The sequence below is a fragment of the Rhinopithecus bieti genome, unplaced genomic scaffold, assembly GCF_001698545.2.
Source record: "Rhinopithecus bieti isolate Rb0 unplaced genomic scaffold, ASM169854v2 scaffold_7884, whole genome shotgun sequence".
Taxonomy (NCBI): domain Eukaryota; kingdom Metazoa; phylum Chordata; class Mammalia; order Primates; family Cercopithecidae; genus Rhinopithecus; species Rhinopithecus bieti.
The window spans coordinates 1,360,327-1,375,694 of NW_016806331.1; the positions used below are offsets into that span (position 1 = coordinate 1,360,327).

General features: G+C 54.0%; 1 protein-coding gene across 10 annotated transcripts in view; it reads right to left on the minus strand.

Annotated features, from left to right (window-relative positions):
- Positions 1-15,368, minus strand: part of HDAC4 (histone deacetylase 4) — a 356,361-nt gene that overhangs the window by 219,087 nt on the left and 121,906 nt on the right. Inside the window, exon 1 of one of the 10 annotated variants that reach the window (XM_017875578.1) lies at positions 15,179-15,238. The exons of the other annotated variants lie outside the window; for them this stretch is intronic. The gene's annotated coding sequence lies outside the window, so the exon portion shown is untranslated. Of the gene's footprint in view, positions 1-15,178; positions 15,239-15,368 lie in introns of those variants that run through there. 10 annotated transcript variants of the gene reach the window in all.

The following is a 15,368-nucleotide window of genomic DNA, read 5'->3' on the forward strand; positions in this document are numbered from 1 at the left end:
GTTGGTGACACCGTGGAGAGGGAAATTCTGAGCAAGCCCAAGGAACCTGCCGTGGCCTCAATGGGACGCTCATTAGCTGTCCCCCAATGTATTCAACTGGAAAGGAGAAAGGGCAGAGCTGGCGACATGCAGAAAAACAGGAAATCTCACGGTGAGACACAGTGAAGCAGGTGATAGAGAAAAAGAGGCCTTTAAAAATGAGAATCCAGAATAAGCTGAAATAGTCCGGGGGCTAAAAATCCTAGACATTTATAACCTAATCGGGAATATTATAATGCTTTCCAGTCTCCTGGGAACCGGACCACTCTCTTGTTCCAAACAGAGATGTGCTATTTGCATTCAACATTTGTATAATTTCTTACGTGCACTAACGGGCAACTATCTGACATTTCTGAAATCATTAAACCATCTACTTAATGGAAAGGAGTAAGATGACCTATTGACGGATGCAACAGATGTGTTACTGTGAGCAGCACGTGTAGACTTAAGTGGCTCTTAGTTCAAACCAATATATGCACAGACCTCCAAAAAACCCCAAACACAGAGTAAATGATACACTGATAGGCTAGCTTTTGGCAAGGAAAATAGAGTGTCTGTTCCTCATTCAGAAACATGGCAAATATGTGCACTAATATTAAATATATCCTAATTAGTTACAAATCTCCCAAAATACTTACAACTCAAAGGACTGGATTTATCTGATAGACACACAACCTTCACTTTCCTCATTAATTTGGAGCTGAAGGAAATGCAAGATTCAGAATGTAAAACCAGTAAAAAGGTTGGGGCTTAGTGTGTTTTTCGGTGTTTGTTTTGAGATGGGGTCTCACTCCGGTTGCCCAGGCTGGAATGCAGTGGTGCAATAATGGTTCACTGCAGCCTTGACTTCCTGGGCTCAGGTGATCCTCCCATCTCAGAATCCCGAGTAGCTGGCATCACAGGTGCACGCCACCAGGCCCGGCTACTTTGTATACTTTTAGTAGAGAAGGGGTTTCAGAAGGGGTTTTGTCGTGTTGCCCAGACTTGAACTTCTGAGCTCAAGCAATCCGTTCACTGTGGCCTCCCAAAGTGTTGGGATTACAGGTGTGAGCCACCATGCTCGGTCTGCTTAGTGTGTTTTTTGTTTACACATTCTAAGTTTTCAGTGCTGCTGTGTTTGGAATAGCGAGGAATACTCAGTTCACATGAAGTCAACAGTTCCTCCTGGTGATTGTGTTCAGGACTGTGAGAGGCAATTCTGCCGGCATCCTCCCTAGAGCTCTCCATCCCCCAGCGTGGCTCTCCAGATTCTCAGGTAGGCGCTGTCGTCATCCCCATTTTACCGACACAAAGCCTGGGTGGCTGAGGCCGGCACAGCTGCTGAGGGAGAGTTCAGTTCTGGACCCCGAAGACAGGCTGCCCTTCATCCTTCCAAGACGCAGCCTCTCCCCTCAGGGTGTGTGTCCCACATTCAGAGTCCCTGACGGCTCCATGTCCCAGAATTAACCTCTCAATAGGGAAGATGTCCACCTGGAAGTTACACAGAGCCTCGAAATTTCCTGGAACTTGTGTTTAGAGTGGGGGAAAAGCCACTATCATGCTGCCATACTCAACAAGACCAACACAAATCTCAGCGGACATTCACAACCTGGCGCCAGATTCCAACAAACTCTGCACAATAATGACAAAAAAGCACAGTTTCCAAAAAAGTCAACAAAGAAACCCAGCTCTCTCTGTGAAACCTTCCATTTACTTGGCCACTTTCCCATGGACATTCAATTAAAAACAACTGTGGGAAAAGCGAATCCAGCCATTAGACGCTGCAGAAGCTGGCTGGGCAATCAAATCTGTCTCTCCGAACAGCCCAGAGAAGCCTTTTAGCATTTACAGCCAACGGAAGCCAAAAGCCAGGAGCCCCAAGAGGGGGCCCACATCACCATGCCAATCCAATCTGAGTTCAATAAATGTCTCTGATAGGTTACCAAAACACAGGCAGCAAAAGGAAAAAACAGCTAAACAGGATACCATCAAAATAAAAATCTTCTGAGCTTCAAAGGACACCATCCAGAAAGGCAACCTACAGAATGGAAAAGAATATTTGCAAACCATATATCTGATCAAGAAGCTGCATCTAGAATATAAAGGGCCTCGACAACTCAACAATAAAAAGGCGACCTAATTTTAAAATGAGCAAAGGATTTGAACAGACACTTCTCCAAAGATGTACAATGGCCCATGAGCATGTGAAAAGATGCTTGCCATCATTAGTTGTTAACCTCAGGAAAATGTAAATCAAAATCACAATGAGATGTCACTTTCTATCCACAAGGATGGCCAGAATCAAAAAGACAACAAGACCACCCTGACCGTCAAACCCAGCACTGGAACCTCTCGCAGCCAGCCATCTGCACTCACCCCCAAGGCACCCCTGCCCTGCTGCTGTGGGCGCCCCAGGTGATGCCCTCTGACCCTGGCAGAGCAGGGCAGGCAGCTGCAGGGGACAAGAGCAGCAGAGGGGCTCACCTCTGTGCCTCCCTAGACCCTTAGATGGGCATCTACCCTGGCCCTCTCATCCCAAGCTGTCCCTGCATTCCTGCAACGGTTTCTTCCCTCCCTAGCGATCTGGCCAGAGAGTTGCCTACCATGAGCGGCAGAGTCAGAGACCAGACCTGCAGGTCTGAGGGTTGAGCACAGGAAAGATAAACGGTACTCCGCACAGGGTCTACATCCTCATTCCCGGAACCTAGAAACACATCACCTCAGATGCTCCAACGGACTTTACGCATGTGTTTAAGGATACTGAGATGAGGGATTATCAGATAAATTCCGGGGACAGGAATTATACAAGGTGACAAGGTGTCTTGTCACAGCAGAGCAAGGAACCAATCAAAGACTGCAAGGGTTATGTCCAAAAGACTCAAGGGCCAACTCCACAGGGCCTTGTGCATCAAGGAGGACAAGGTGAACATCAGTGAGAATAACAACAGCAAAGGCCTAAAAGACATGGAATACACTTAAATCCACGAGCTCACAATTACACACAAAAATAAACAACAAAACTCGCTAGGTACCTTCAGATGATGTAAAGCAACGAGCTCATTCCTCTGAAAGATGGTAAATGAAGAAAGTGTTTCCTCTGTGAGCTGAAGAGCTGATGAGGGCACTTCCTCTCTGCAGAAGTCTTTTACCTGAGTCAAGAATAAGTCTCTCAGATTATCACTCTGCAGCCCCCAGGAAGGAGGGAATGAAGCTAGACCACGACCTTCAGGACCTGCTCATCACCCAGCAGAACGCCTACACTCCCATGCCACAGTCCTGCCGACTAGCCCCAGTCCATCACAGGCTCCAGCAGCGACCACCAGGCCACCAGAAAGAGAGTGGGGAGGAACCTGCTCAACATGCCACATGGACACGGGCAGTGAGAGTTCCGCTGTGGCCACGTAACAGGACAACAAGCCGAGCTCCCCAACAAATTGGAGGGCAAGAGGCAGGGAACAGCTGTGTCCATCACAAGTGACAGTGGCCCATCGGAACCCAAGAACCTTACTTAACACTTATTTGAACAACAGCCACATACAAAAAGAAAAGAGAATGAAAACTGGTTGAGACAATGGGGATTTTAAATGACTGATTATCTGATGGTATTCATGTATTAGCGTGTTAAAGCTGTGACAATGTAATACGGTTGCCTGTTCAGCAGACACTTGCATGACAGTAGCTTTGAAACAAAACAGTGGGGCAGGCCTGGCCCTGCTCAGTCATCGCTGAAGGTGGGGGCAGCCGCCTAGTCCGCTCCTTATCGTCTTTGCACTTTCGTAAATGTTGGACACTTTCTGTAATAAAAAATGAAAGATAGCCAGTGAAGGTGCTAGATTTGGACAGGGGTGTCACGCTGTTCTGTTTTGCTGTTTATTATTTGTTGCAAACATAAACCTGGGCTCACACTTATGGCAGGTTACACTCTCCCAGCCCGTTCAGCGAGCAATTTCAGAGCCAGAGGACCCCATGGCCACTAAGTTTCCACGATTCCCTGGATCAGGCACATCTAAACACACTTCTGATCATTACCAGAAGGCAGCACAAACCCCACCTCTGATCGTTACCAAAAGGCAGCACAAACCCAGTGCACCCTGGCATCCCCTCCCAGTTTTAAGGGCAAATCATGTATGGACCCCACCAAGAGATGGGAATGAGCCAGGGTGCTGCTGGTCTCTAAGGCACGAGCCACAGCCATGACTAACCAGGAAACCAGGACAACAGCTACCATTCAACAGCTAATTCAACAATAAAAGTAACCTTTACAGTAAAAACGAGAACCTAATTTGCTTACCTCGAAAATAACCAAAGCAAAGCAAGCCACTGAAGCAGGGGTCCCCTGGGAGCCCTAGTTTCCCAGCTGGCCCTCCACGGCGAGGCTCTCTCAGCCCAGCACAGTGCAGAGCTGTCACAGTGACTCAACGGGGGGCAAGGCTCATCCCCAAAGCTGTTCCAGAAAAGAAAAAGCTCAGAAGTCCCAGGTGGATGGACCTTCCCTAGGCCTGGCCTGGTGCCCAAGCTCCTCGCGGCTGTCCTTCCGAACCTGGGCCACTCCCCTCCTGCTGCCCCTCTTGGTTTGAAGGAGGGGAGGGGCACGGTGACATCCCTTTTTAATTAAGCCTTTCTTACAAGGAATCTTTGCAAGGAGCCCTGTCCTGGAGTGATTTTGTGTGACAGGGAAGAACAGATCAGCAGATGAGCTTCCAACCGTAAACATTCCCAGAGCTGCGAATATGTGCCCCTGGCCACAGGATTACACGTAGGAAGCCAGCACACACCAGGCTATCATTACCATCTCACCCATCTCCCGCGGCTGACGGGGATCGGGGGAAGAAAGGGCGGGGGCCGGCCGGAAGCCCCTCGGGCTGAGGCCACCCCAGGCCCGCAGCCCACACCACCAGGCCGCGCAGGCTGGCCTCCTGAGGCTGTCCCTGGCAAGCCACCCCGCGCTGGAGCCAGGCTGCCGGCAGAGCGCTGCTCACTGCCGCTTTCTTCACATGTGGTTTGATTGACGCAAATCAAGAGGCAAGCAAATGATTCATAACTGTCCAAGCACAGGGCTCACCCAGAAACGGCAGGAGCCCAGACTTGCTGATTCACCAAGAAACAGCCTTGTGTACCGGAGGCGCTGCTGGTCCGGACGCTCCCATGGATGCCCACGGAGCTCCGCGAATGTCATGGTAGTGGCGATGTCATGGCCCAAGGAGCGACAGCAGACCCTAACCCTACCACAGGCAGCAGCACAGGGCTGCCACGAGGGCGACATGCGTGGAAGAACAGCGGCCACTGCCCCTGTCTGCACGGCCTGGGTGTGTGCCAGTGGCATGCCTGCGTTCGGCACTGCCGCCCTGTGACTCCAGCTCCAGCCTCAGATCCAGGCTGGGGGCCTCTGCAGTGCCTGGTCCCACTCCCCGCCCCTCAGGCTGCCAGGCACACCCATGACGCGAGGAGGCAAGATGGAATGCCAGGACCCCTGCCTTCCAGGAGCTCACGGCGGGGGTAAACACCCAGAGGAGCCCCAGACAGCTCCTCACGGTGCCAAGTGCCACCCTGAGGGTATGGTGGCAGGGAAGACGCAGCTTCTCCATCGCCTGCCTCATCTGGGAAAGCTTCCCAGAGGAGGAGAGGCCTTAAAAGGACGGGCGGGAAGGCACCAGGCGGTGGTGGACAGGCTCCGCCCAAGCAGATGGCCGGCATGCTCCGAGCCAGCGCAGGCCGGGGACAGAGGCTGGGACCGCCCTGGGGCCATGCAAAGAACCAGTGTTCCTCCACTGCCAGGGAGGACTGTGCAGGGAGCTGACTCACGGCAGACACCGACCCCAACACCAGCAAGGTCACTCTGGTGGCAACGCAGAGAACCTGCAGATGGCAGACCAGTTAGAGCGGCTGCACCAGCCTCCCAGAGGCAGGGAGAGGCCCCTGAACCACAGAACGGGTGCGGACCCTTGGCAAGTATGCCTTGGAGGTGTCGAGGGGAGAAGGTGTCAAGTCGTGGTCCCGTCAACAGAGAGATCTGTCTAGCCAGCTCAGCAGCCCCTCTGCCTCCAGCTCCATGTGTCTGGACCCTGGGCCGCAGGACAGGGGCAGGAGTGGGACAGGCACCCGGGTTCTGCATGTATGGTCTGTGCTGCCTTCACAGCAGCCCTGATGGACCTCCCAAGTAGGCCAGAGAGTGGTCCACGTGGTCATCAGTGCTGTTCCTGAAATGGCTTCACAAGTCATGGGGACCTAAGTCCCTCCAGCTGCAGCTGAGACACCAGTACGCCCCAGACACCATCTGCTCTCCAGACACAGGCCGCTGCCTGGACACTGCCCGTCCCTCAGACACTGCCCACTGCCTGGATGGACACTGCCTGCTGCCCGGACACTGCTCGCTGCCCGGACACTGCCCGTTGCCCAGATACTGTCCAATTCCTGGACACTGCCCGGTACCTGGACAATGCCCGATGCCTGGACACTGCCCGCTCCTCAGACACTGCCTGCTGCCTGAACACTGCCCGCTGCCTGGACACTGCCCCCTGCCTGGATACTACCCGCTGCCTGGACACTGCCTGCTGCCTGGACACCACTTGCTGCCTGGATGGACATTACTCGCTGCCCGGACACTGCCCACTGCCTGGATACTGCCCGCTCCTCAGATACTGCCTGCTGCCCAGATAATGCCCACTGCCTGGACACTGCCCACTGCCTGGATACTGTTCACTGCCTAGATGGCCACTCCTCGCTGCCTGGACACTGCACGCTACCCAGATACTGTCCGCTGCCTGGATACTGCCCGCTGCCTGGATACTGCCCGCTGTCTGGATGCTGCCTGGATGGACACTGCTCGCTGCCCAGACACTGCCTACTGCCTGAACACTGCCCACTGCCTGGACACTGCCCACTGCCTGAACACTGCCCGCTGTCTGGACACTGCTGCCTGGACACTGCCCGCTGCCTGGACACTGCCTGCTGTCTGGACACTGCCTGCTGCCTGGACACTGCTGCCTGAACACTGCCCGTTACCTGGACACTGCCCGCTGCCTGGACACTGATTGTTGCCCAGGCACAGGCCACCCCCTAGACACTGCCCACTGGCTGGACACTGCCTGCTGCCTAAACACTGCCTGCCGCCTGGATGGACACTGACTGCTGCCCGGATACAGGCCACTCCCTGGACACTGCCTACTATCTGGACACTGCCTGCTGCTTGGACACTGCCTGCTCCCTGGACACTGCCCGCTCCCTGGACACTGCTCACTGCCTGGACACCGGCCACTCCACAGACACTGCTCACTCCCCGGACACTGCCACTGCCTGGACACAGGCCACTCCCTGGACACTGCCCACTGCCCAAAGGCCGGCTGCAGAGACCGGCAGAGCAGCAGAGCCAGGGGAGGCCGGAGGGCAGAGAGAGGCCAGGGGGCCTGACAACACGTTCTAGGGTGAAGCCACCAAGTGATCAGGTCTGTGTACCAGTTCATTCTTTTTGCAACACTGTCACCGTGCCACAAAATTCCCCAACCCTGAGCCCCTAACACACACGCCTCCAGCCCTTGGGGAACACCATTCACGAGTCAGCTGCGGAGCCTCCCCTGCTCTGTGTAGCCCCCTTCCACCGCCGCGCCCTCCCAGGCCTGCATTTGCCCCTGCTGGTGGCGCCTGGGACTCTACATGGCACTAATACTCTGCAATTCTCTTAACCATTCTTGAAAGCAGGGACTGGGTCGCGCTCACCGTGGTGTACCCAGCACCTGGTATAGTGGGGTCTCAAGCTTAGCAGAAGGATCAGTAAAAGAAGAAAACACGTATTCGGAGGACAACCACGCTTCCAGAGCCGAGTCCAGCGAGCTCAGCTTCTGACGGCCCCCAGAAACAGCAGATTCCCTCTTGTCCCCGGTCTGTCTAGTAAGGCCTTTCCGAAGGCACAGGGGTGAGAGGTAGGGAAAGAAGGAGGAGCACCAAGCTCAGTACTGGAGGGGAAGCTGGAGAAAGGACAGGGAAGCCCAGAAGTGCAGACCGACCCAGGTGGACAGGCCCTGGGCCACCACCCTGGGAGGATGGGCTGCCAGCAGGAAGGAATATGTTTATGGTCCCTGCGCCGCTGGTGCGAGTCACGCCGCTGCGGCCCGTCGCTGATCATCACACGTTCTGTACTCCTGAGCGGGGACCTGGGTCTCGGGGCACTTCTGCAAGCTCACCAGCCATGTGCCCACTCGCAGTGTATGCACCCCCGGAACCACTGAGGCCAGTTCTAGCTGCCTAACAGGGCAACACAGCCACCCAACCTGGTGCAGCCACCAGGGCCCTGGCTTGATAACGTCTGCTTTGGAAAGACACTTCCAGAGCTCCCAACAGCACTTAGCAACTCACACAGAAAACACCTGCATTCTACAGCAACTCCATCCGGGCCAGCAGGACCCAGGCCTAAAGCAGTTCCTACTACTCAGGTTCTCAGATCTGCCGGAAACAAACAACTGAGAATACTCTCCGCTCAGCAGGCCCCAGCCACACACCCCGGCCACACACCCCAGCCACACGCCCCAGCCACACACTCTAGCCACACACTCGGCTCTCCGTCTCTGCTAAGCAGGCCCCAGCCACACACTCCAACCACACACCGCAGCCACACACTCCAGCCGCACACTCGGCTCCCCGCTGGTGGATACCACCTGGAGGCCCAGGGAGTCTGAGAAGTGAACAGGTGCTCACCATTGGCTGGAGGGTTGAGTTTTCAAATTACCCCACCACAGACATTAGAGAAAAAAAGAAAGAAAAACAGACTGGCAATAGAGCATCAAGCCGGGGTGGGGGTGACTTCACTCTGAGGACCCCTCCAGTGGGAGTCTTCCAAGAAGAGATGCCCGCCAACCAGTATTTTCTACAAGGCCACAGAAAGCATTTGCTCTGGTTTAAAAAAAAAAAAAAAAAAAAAAAAAAAAAAAAATTTTAATTTGTAAAGAAAAGGAAAATTTTTAAATATAAAAACATATTTTGGGCCAGGACAGTGGCTCACGCCTATAATCTCAGCATTCTGGGAGGCCGAGGCAGGCAGACTGCTTGAGCCCAAGAGTTCGAGACCAGCTTGGCCAACATGGCAAGACCACCTCCACTAAAAGACAAAATTAGCTGGGCATGGTGATGAACAACTGTAGTCCCAGCTCCTCAGGAGGCTGCAGCGGAAGGATCGCTTGAGCTCAGGAGACAGAGGCAGCAGTGAGCCGAGATCATGCCACCGCACTCCAGCCTGGGTGACAGAGGGAGACTGTCTCCATAAAAAAAAAAACATGTTTTGTACCACATATCAGTCAAAGTAAGTGGCCGGAGGCTGTGGTTTGCTTTAATTCACCTTCTAAGGCGGCTCTGGACCTTCCCTCAAGAAATGGCTTTCCTGCCCATCAGTGCAGCTCTCCTCCTCTTTAAACACGAGGACCGTTGGGGCCAGGAAGACCACACTCCAGAAGCCGGGCGCAGTGGTGTGGACCTGCAGTCCAGCTACTCAGGAGGACGCCTGGAGCCCAAGAGCTCGAGGCCAGCCTGGGCAATAGCGTCAGACCCCATCTCTTCCAAACAAACAAACAAACAAACAAACAAACAAAAAAGCTATGCTGCCGGGAGGACTGAAAAACCAGAAAGAAACAAAAGTGGAGCTGCTGTGGGGCCACACCCGGCCCCCGGAGGGGAAAGGGGCTGGAGGTAATGGGGCAGCAAGGCCCGCAGGCCAGAGAGCTCCCCTCATGATTCCAGGGCATCTGCAAACTCAAATTTCATAATAGCTTTTGCTTGCAAAAGCAAAGTCCCTGATTTGCTGTTTCTCCCAGGAGACTCTGGGCTGCTAGAAGGCAAAGCCTGAGGTCTGTGCCTGACCAGGAGATGCTCACGTTTCTAAGCCAAAAACAGTGACTGAATAAATGACTCATTAGAGGGATCCATGAACAAACTGGCACCAAGCACTAAATTCACACTTGATCTGCTCAGCCTTATAAAAAACTCATGAGGTAGTTCTACTACGTCCATCTCACAGATGAGAAAATCAAGGTTGGAAGAAACTAAGTAATGCTCCCAATATCTAGGCAGAAAAGCTGGGGTTCAGACCTGTCTCGCTGCCTCTGAGTCCGTCCTCTCTCCACTGTCCCGGCAGAAAACCTCTCCCTGGAGAGGACGCTGTGGGGGTGGGGAGCAGAAGGGCAGGGGTCGGAGCAGCCCAGGGTGGAGCGAGCTGGGACAGCTCCAGCAGCAGCAGAAGCTGGAAATCTCCCACAGCCCCCACCGTGCCTCCCATAAATGAAGGCCTCCCGAGAGGAGGGGACCCGGGGACGAGAACCAGCCACACCACGCCAGGCCCGCAGGAGGCATGAGATGGAGGCGACTGGGTGAGGAGTGTCCCCTACCCTCACCACAAGGTCTGGGTGGAAATCGCGCCCTCAGGATGAACGGCCGACTCTCGCTGGGCTTCTCCACGCCTTCCCCAGGGCCCTTCCCCAGTGCTGCCAACAAGGCCACAAACCGTGAGCGGCCCGTCTGATGTTTCCCTCTCGGAATTCTAGGATCAGTAACTGGTCCCCAGGAAGTGCGGATCCCACCTCTCGGGAGCATCTCATCCGCTCCACTTCCGCGGAAGAGGACGCCGCCCCCCAACCCCAAAGTGCCTGAGTTTCCTAGCGCCCTGGGACTCCAGGTCATCAGCTAAGAACCTGGCCATGCTGCCAAAATATGCCACTTGAGACACGAGCTGGTTCTTGTGGCATCAACCCTGAAAACATGTTGGTCAAAGAGAAAAAAAAAAAAGGCATCTGGAAATTTCTACCTTATATTCTCTTGTTTGTAATGATGCCAGCAACACGAGAGTGGGGGCAAAGCTGAGGTGCGAGCACCTCGTACTCCCGAGAAATTCTGGGAAGCCAGAATGTATGAAACATTCTGAGTCGGCATGACTCAGCCGTGCCCACTGCTCCCTCTGACGGGCCAGCCAGGGGCACAGAAGGCAGGCAGGTGACCCGGGCATTGCGTGCCTCCACCTGGTCCCAAATGATGAAGCCTTCAAGCAACTTAAAAAGGGTGAGGAAAACAAGGCCCCGGGGAGCAGGTGCCTTGTGGCCTCTGCCAGGAGGCTCAGGGGCCTCTCTCCTGCATGAGGAAGACACCAGGCACAACAAAGACGTGATGCAACATCCTGGAACTGTCCACTGTTAACAGGTGACGGCAAAAGTCGTCCAAGTCTTGTCCCTATGCACACACGTGTATACACCATGTACACCACTCTACAATGTTACACACCACTCTACAAACAAAACGTGATGTTCTAGGATTCGCTCACCCACAGTCAGCCACGTGTGCAGGTGCAGTGCTGAGGCCGAGGGCGCAGAGGGAGCTCGACAGTCAGTGGAAGCGTGCGCTCTACAAGAGGGCACCGCTGGTCTGGCCCGCAGAGGACCATGAGGGCAGGCGCTGGCGAGTCGCACTGGCTGGAAAGGCCTCTCTGAGGAACTGAGGCTGAAGCTAGAAAACTCTGAATGATGCTGGGCCCCTGAGATCCGGAGGAAGGGTCTCCAGGCAACAGAAGTGGCCGGGGTGCGGGCCTGAGGCACAGGAGCTGTGGGGCTCCTCAAAGAGTAGATAGCCTGGTTTCATGGCTACCACCCGCCATGAGCAGGATCAGTGCCGACCAGGCTGCAGCGAGTGTCGGGCTGGCCACCATGAGAGGCCTGGGACATCACTGCCGGCAGAGGCTGGAAGGGGCCTCACCACACCTGGGCGTTTCCATCATAAGAACACAAAAGCCCTGCTAGCCAATAAGAGAGCCCTGCAGTAAAGAAATCAGGAAGGCACAGTTGTAAGCACTGATTGCATTTGTTTTAATGTGACTTATTTAGTTGTAAGTTTAGCTCATTTCATTTTCATAATGGCTGTGTTTGGCAACCCACTTCCACAAGCGGTAGCAGCAGTGCTGGCCACCACAGGCGGTCTTGGAGTTGGTAGAGGATCAGGCGGCCTTGACGGCATTTTGGAGGAAGCACTGTCACAAAGGGATGATGGGCAGGCTGCCGGGAGTTAGGAAGAGAAAAGCAAAATACATTTGCTAGCTTCTGGCTTGAATGCCTGGGCTGACCAGAGGGGCCATGCAGTGCTGGGGAGAAGCAGGGAGCAGTTCCAACCATGCTGGGGCAGTAGTGCTGCCTCTGGATCTGCGGCAGTGAGGCCCCAAAGGCGCCGCGGGCACTGGAGCAGGGGCCCCCAGCCAGTCACAGTTCCTGCGTCTGCACCCCAGGGCCTTTGAAAACTGTGAAGTCCATGCCGCGGCCTCCATGTGACACTACTCACCTGCTGCCCATCACAGGCCACAGACACACTGAGAGGAACCCAAGAGGTGTCTGAAGCAGGACTGCCCACCAGGAGAGTGCGGGTCCTGAGCCCAGCTTCAGAGAGCTGAGCACAGAGGAGCCAAGGACACCAACAGAAGGACTGGCTGTGCTTCTGACAAATGTGGTTTGGGCCACTGGGTGAGGGACAGAGGGAGCAGGCCAAGGAATGGGCACAGTGAGCCAATGCACAGGGGCAGTGCCAAGCCACCATGCTGACCCAGTGATGGCCAACAGCATGTTCCATCACAGGGACCCTCTGCAGGGTCTTAGGGAGCGTCGCAGAGCTGCCTCCCTGAGGAATGGGTGCAGGGACGCCTCCACTGGCCCCTGGCCCTCGTGGTCAGGGGTGATCCTGGGAGCAGCTTCCACACATGCTAGGTGACATGCATGAAAGCCCATCAGGTGCCCCTGGGCATCCGGTGCCAAGAGAGGCAGAGGCAGGTGAAAGGCAAGATGCACCTGCATGAAGATGGTCCCAGCACACACAGAGCAGGCCACCACAGTAGGGACTGGGTGGGAGTCGGGGCCTTGAGGATCTGCAGGGGGCAAAGGCACCGGACGGCGAGTGCCCACGCCCCAGAGCCAGAGGCCCTTCCACTCTCCAGTGTCCTGGAGACCTGTGTCCTGGTTCAAAAATAAACACACAAGCAGCTCTCCCACAGGAAGCTGAGGAGAGCCTGGGCTGCAGACTGGGGAGACCCAGGATCGGGAAAGTTTTGTTTTATTGTGTTTCTTAATGTAAGTAACTAGAGTATATTTAGAGGCTCAGAAAGGAAGTCAGAGACATCAGGAAAATGAGAGAATATTCAGGATGAAGGAGAGATGGGATCAAAAGCATGAAGGAAGCCCAGGGGTGATTTGTCTAAATGCATCCATCAGTCTACCAAGCCATCAAGTAAAACACATCCCACCCCCACACCTAGACAAGCTACCTTCATGGCAACCTGGAAGGCCAGGTTCAAAGTTCAAAGTTCAAATACTGCAGATGGTACAGAGACAGCATTACACAGCAAGAAAGCAGGCAGCTGGATGAGCACAGAGCCACACTGGAGGGGGACAGAGCCACGCTGGGGGTGTGAGGGGATGGAGCCCCACAGAGGGAGGCAGAGCTACGCTAGAAGGGGACAGAGCCATGCTGGAGGGGACAGAGTCACACTGGGGTGTGAGGGGACAGACCCCACAGAGGGAGGCAGAGCTACACTGGAGGGGGACGGAGCCACGCTGGAGGGGGACGGAGCCATGCTAAGGAGGAACACAGCCACGCTGGGGTGTCAGGGGACGGAGCCCCGCTGGCAGTGGAGAACACGTGGCCGGGCTCCATGTTCACAGCTGTGCGGTGCAGCCAGAACCCTGAGCCGGTGCTCTTCCCTGCATCCTGCACTTCCTGGGTAAGGAAGGAGAAGCCTGACAGCAAGGGGTTCCACCGAGGCTGGGACGTCGCTAGGTGCTCGTGGAGGCAGAGAAGCAGCGCCGGCTGCCAGCACGTGTCTCCACTGTGGAACCTGTCATTCCAGCTGGCGGGGGAGGAAGCGCAGCAGGGTAAAGGGGCTGAGACACAGTTGCCTAAAGGTTGGGCTTTTGAAGTACTAGAAACTTCCGTTTCTGGGGAGGTGGCAGACAAGTCACCTTACAGGCTCTTGTGCTGTGGAAACCCCAGGTTCTGCATAAAACACACCTTCTGTCACACTGCTGGGCTCACCAGCAGTAAGGAAACCCTCCAACAAGCCAGAAATATATAATTAAGAGAAATGAAAGCAACTCAAGTTATGCTGACAGCAGAGTTGAGGGCAGCAGGTGGAGGACTGCACGGGGGTCAGGGCCAAGGCGAGCCCAGAGCCGCAGGGTTCAGGATGCTGGGGCTGGAGTCCAGGGCAGCTCCCAGGAAATGCACGCGGCATGCCCATCGGAAGAAAGGCCTCCTCACTCCAATCCCTCTGTTTCCAAACAGTAAGAGCAGAGAGGCATACGCTCCCAAGCAAACACAAGCCAACACAGAAAGAAGTGAAAAAAGGCAGCAAACACATCAAAAGACAGTCAAGTTCTTCAGTTACTCGCATCATTAGACGATTACTGTTTCTGAAACTTTTGAAGAAAAGAATCTATTCATGTTTTATCCACTATCATTTTCCCATGTGTGTTTTGATTAAATACAAAGTTTACGAAAATACTTGAAAAATTTTAAGTAATGAAAACGAGGAAGCAACAGAATTGTCAAAATTAATCATTTTAGGAAAAGAACAAAGTAGACTTTCAAAAATAAAAAGTATAATTGATGCATTTAAAAAAAGAAAACCCTCAATGAATGACTTAAGCAATAAATGCCATGCAAAACTGAAAAGGAGATTAGGTGAATGAGAAGATCCTGCCGAAGAAATCAGCTGAGCAGAGGGAATCAAAATACAAACATGAAGGAGAGCCCAAATCCTGTATTTTGTGTTCTCAAAGTAAAAGTCCAAGGATAGCTGAAAACCCCGAAGAGCCACCTGAGGAGGTGTGACAGCTGCCTCTGCAGGACTGGGAAGGAAGGGAAGGCAGGAAGGAACACAATGGAGACATATTTAAAGGGGCGCTGCTGCAGATTTCCAGAACTGATAAAAGACACAAACTCACAGACAAGGAGGCAAACAAATACCAAGAGAACAGGGTGCTCCACACCCAAACACACCCTGACAAAACTGGAAGCATCAAGGACAAAAGAAAAATGTGACGAGCAGCCAGGGAGACACAGACAGACAAGGAAGGAGTGGCTGCTACGCTGAGGTAGGCCGTCAAGGATGAGAAGAGTACAGTAAACGTGATGAAAGGAGAAAAAGAAAACTCACCTCCAAGTTTTGCCTAACAGTCACTCAGGCATGCTGGTCAAAGAGAGGCATTTTCAGATCAGACGAACATACACGCGCACGGACTGGATCACCAAGAGGTCTACTAAAGCTACTCCTAAGGGTATGTGTTCATCAGGAAAAGGGAAAGTGACCCCAGCAGGAGGGAGTCTGATGCAAGCAGGAAGCACAA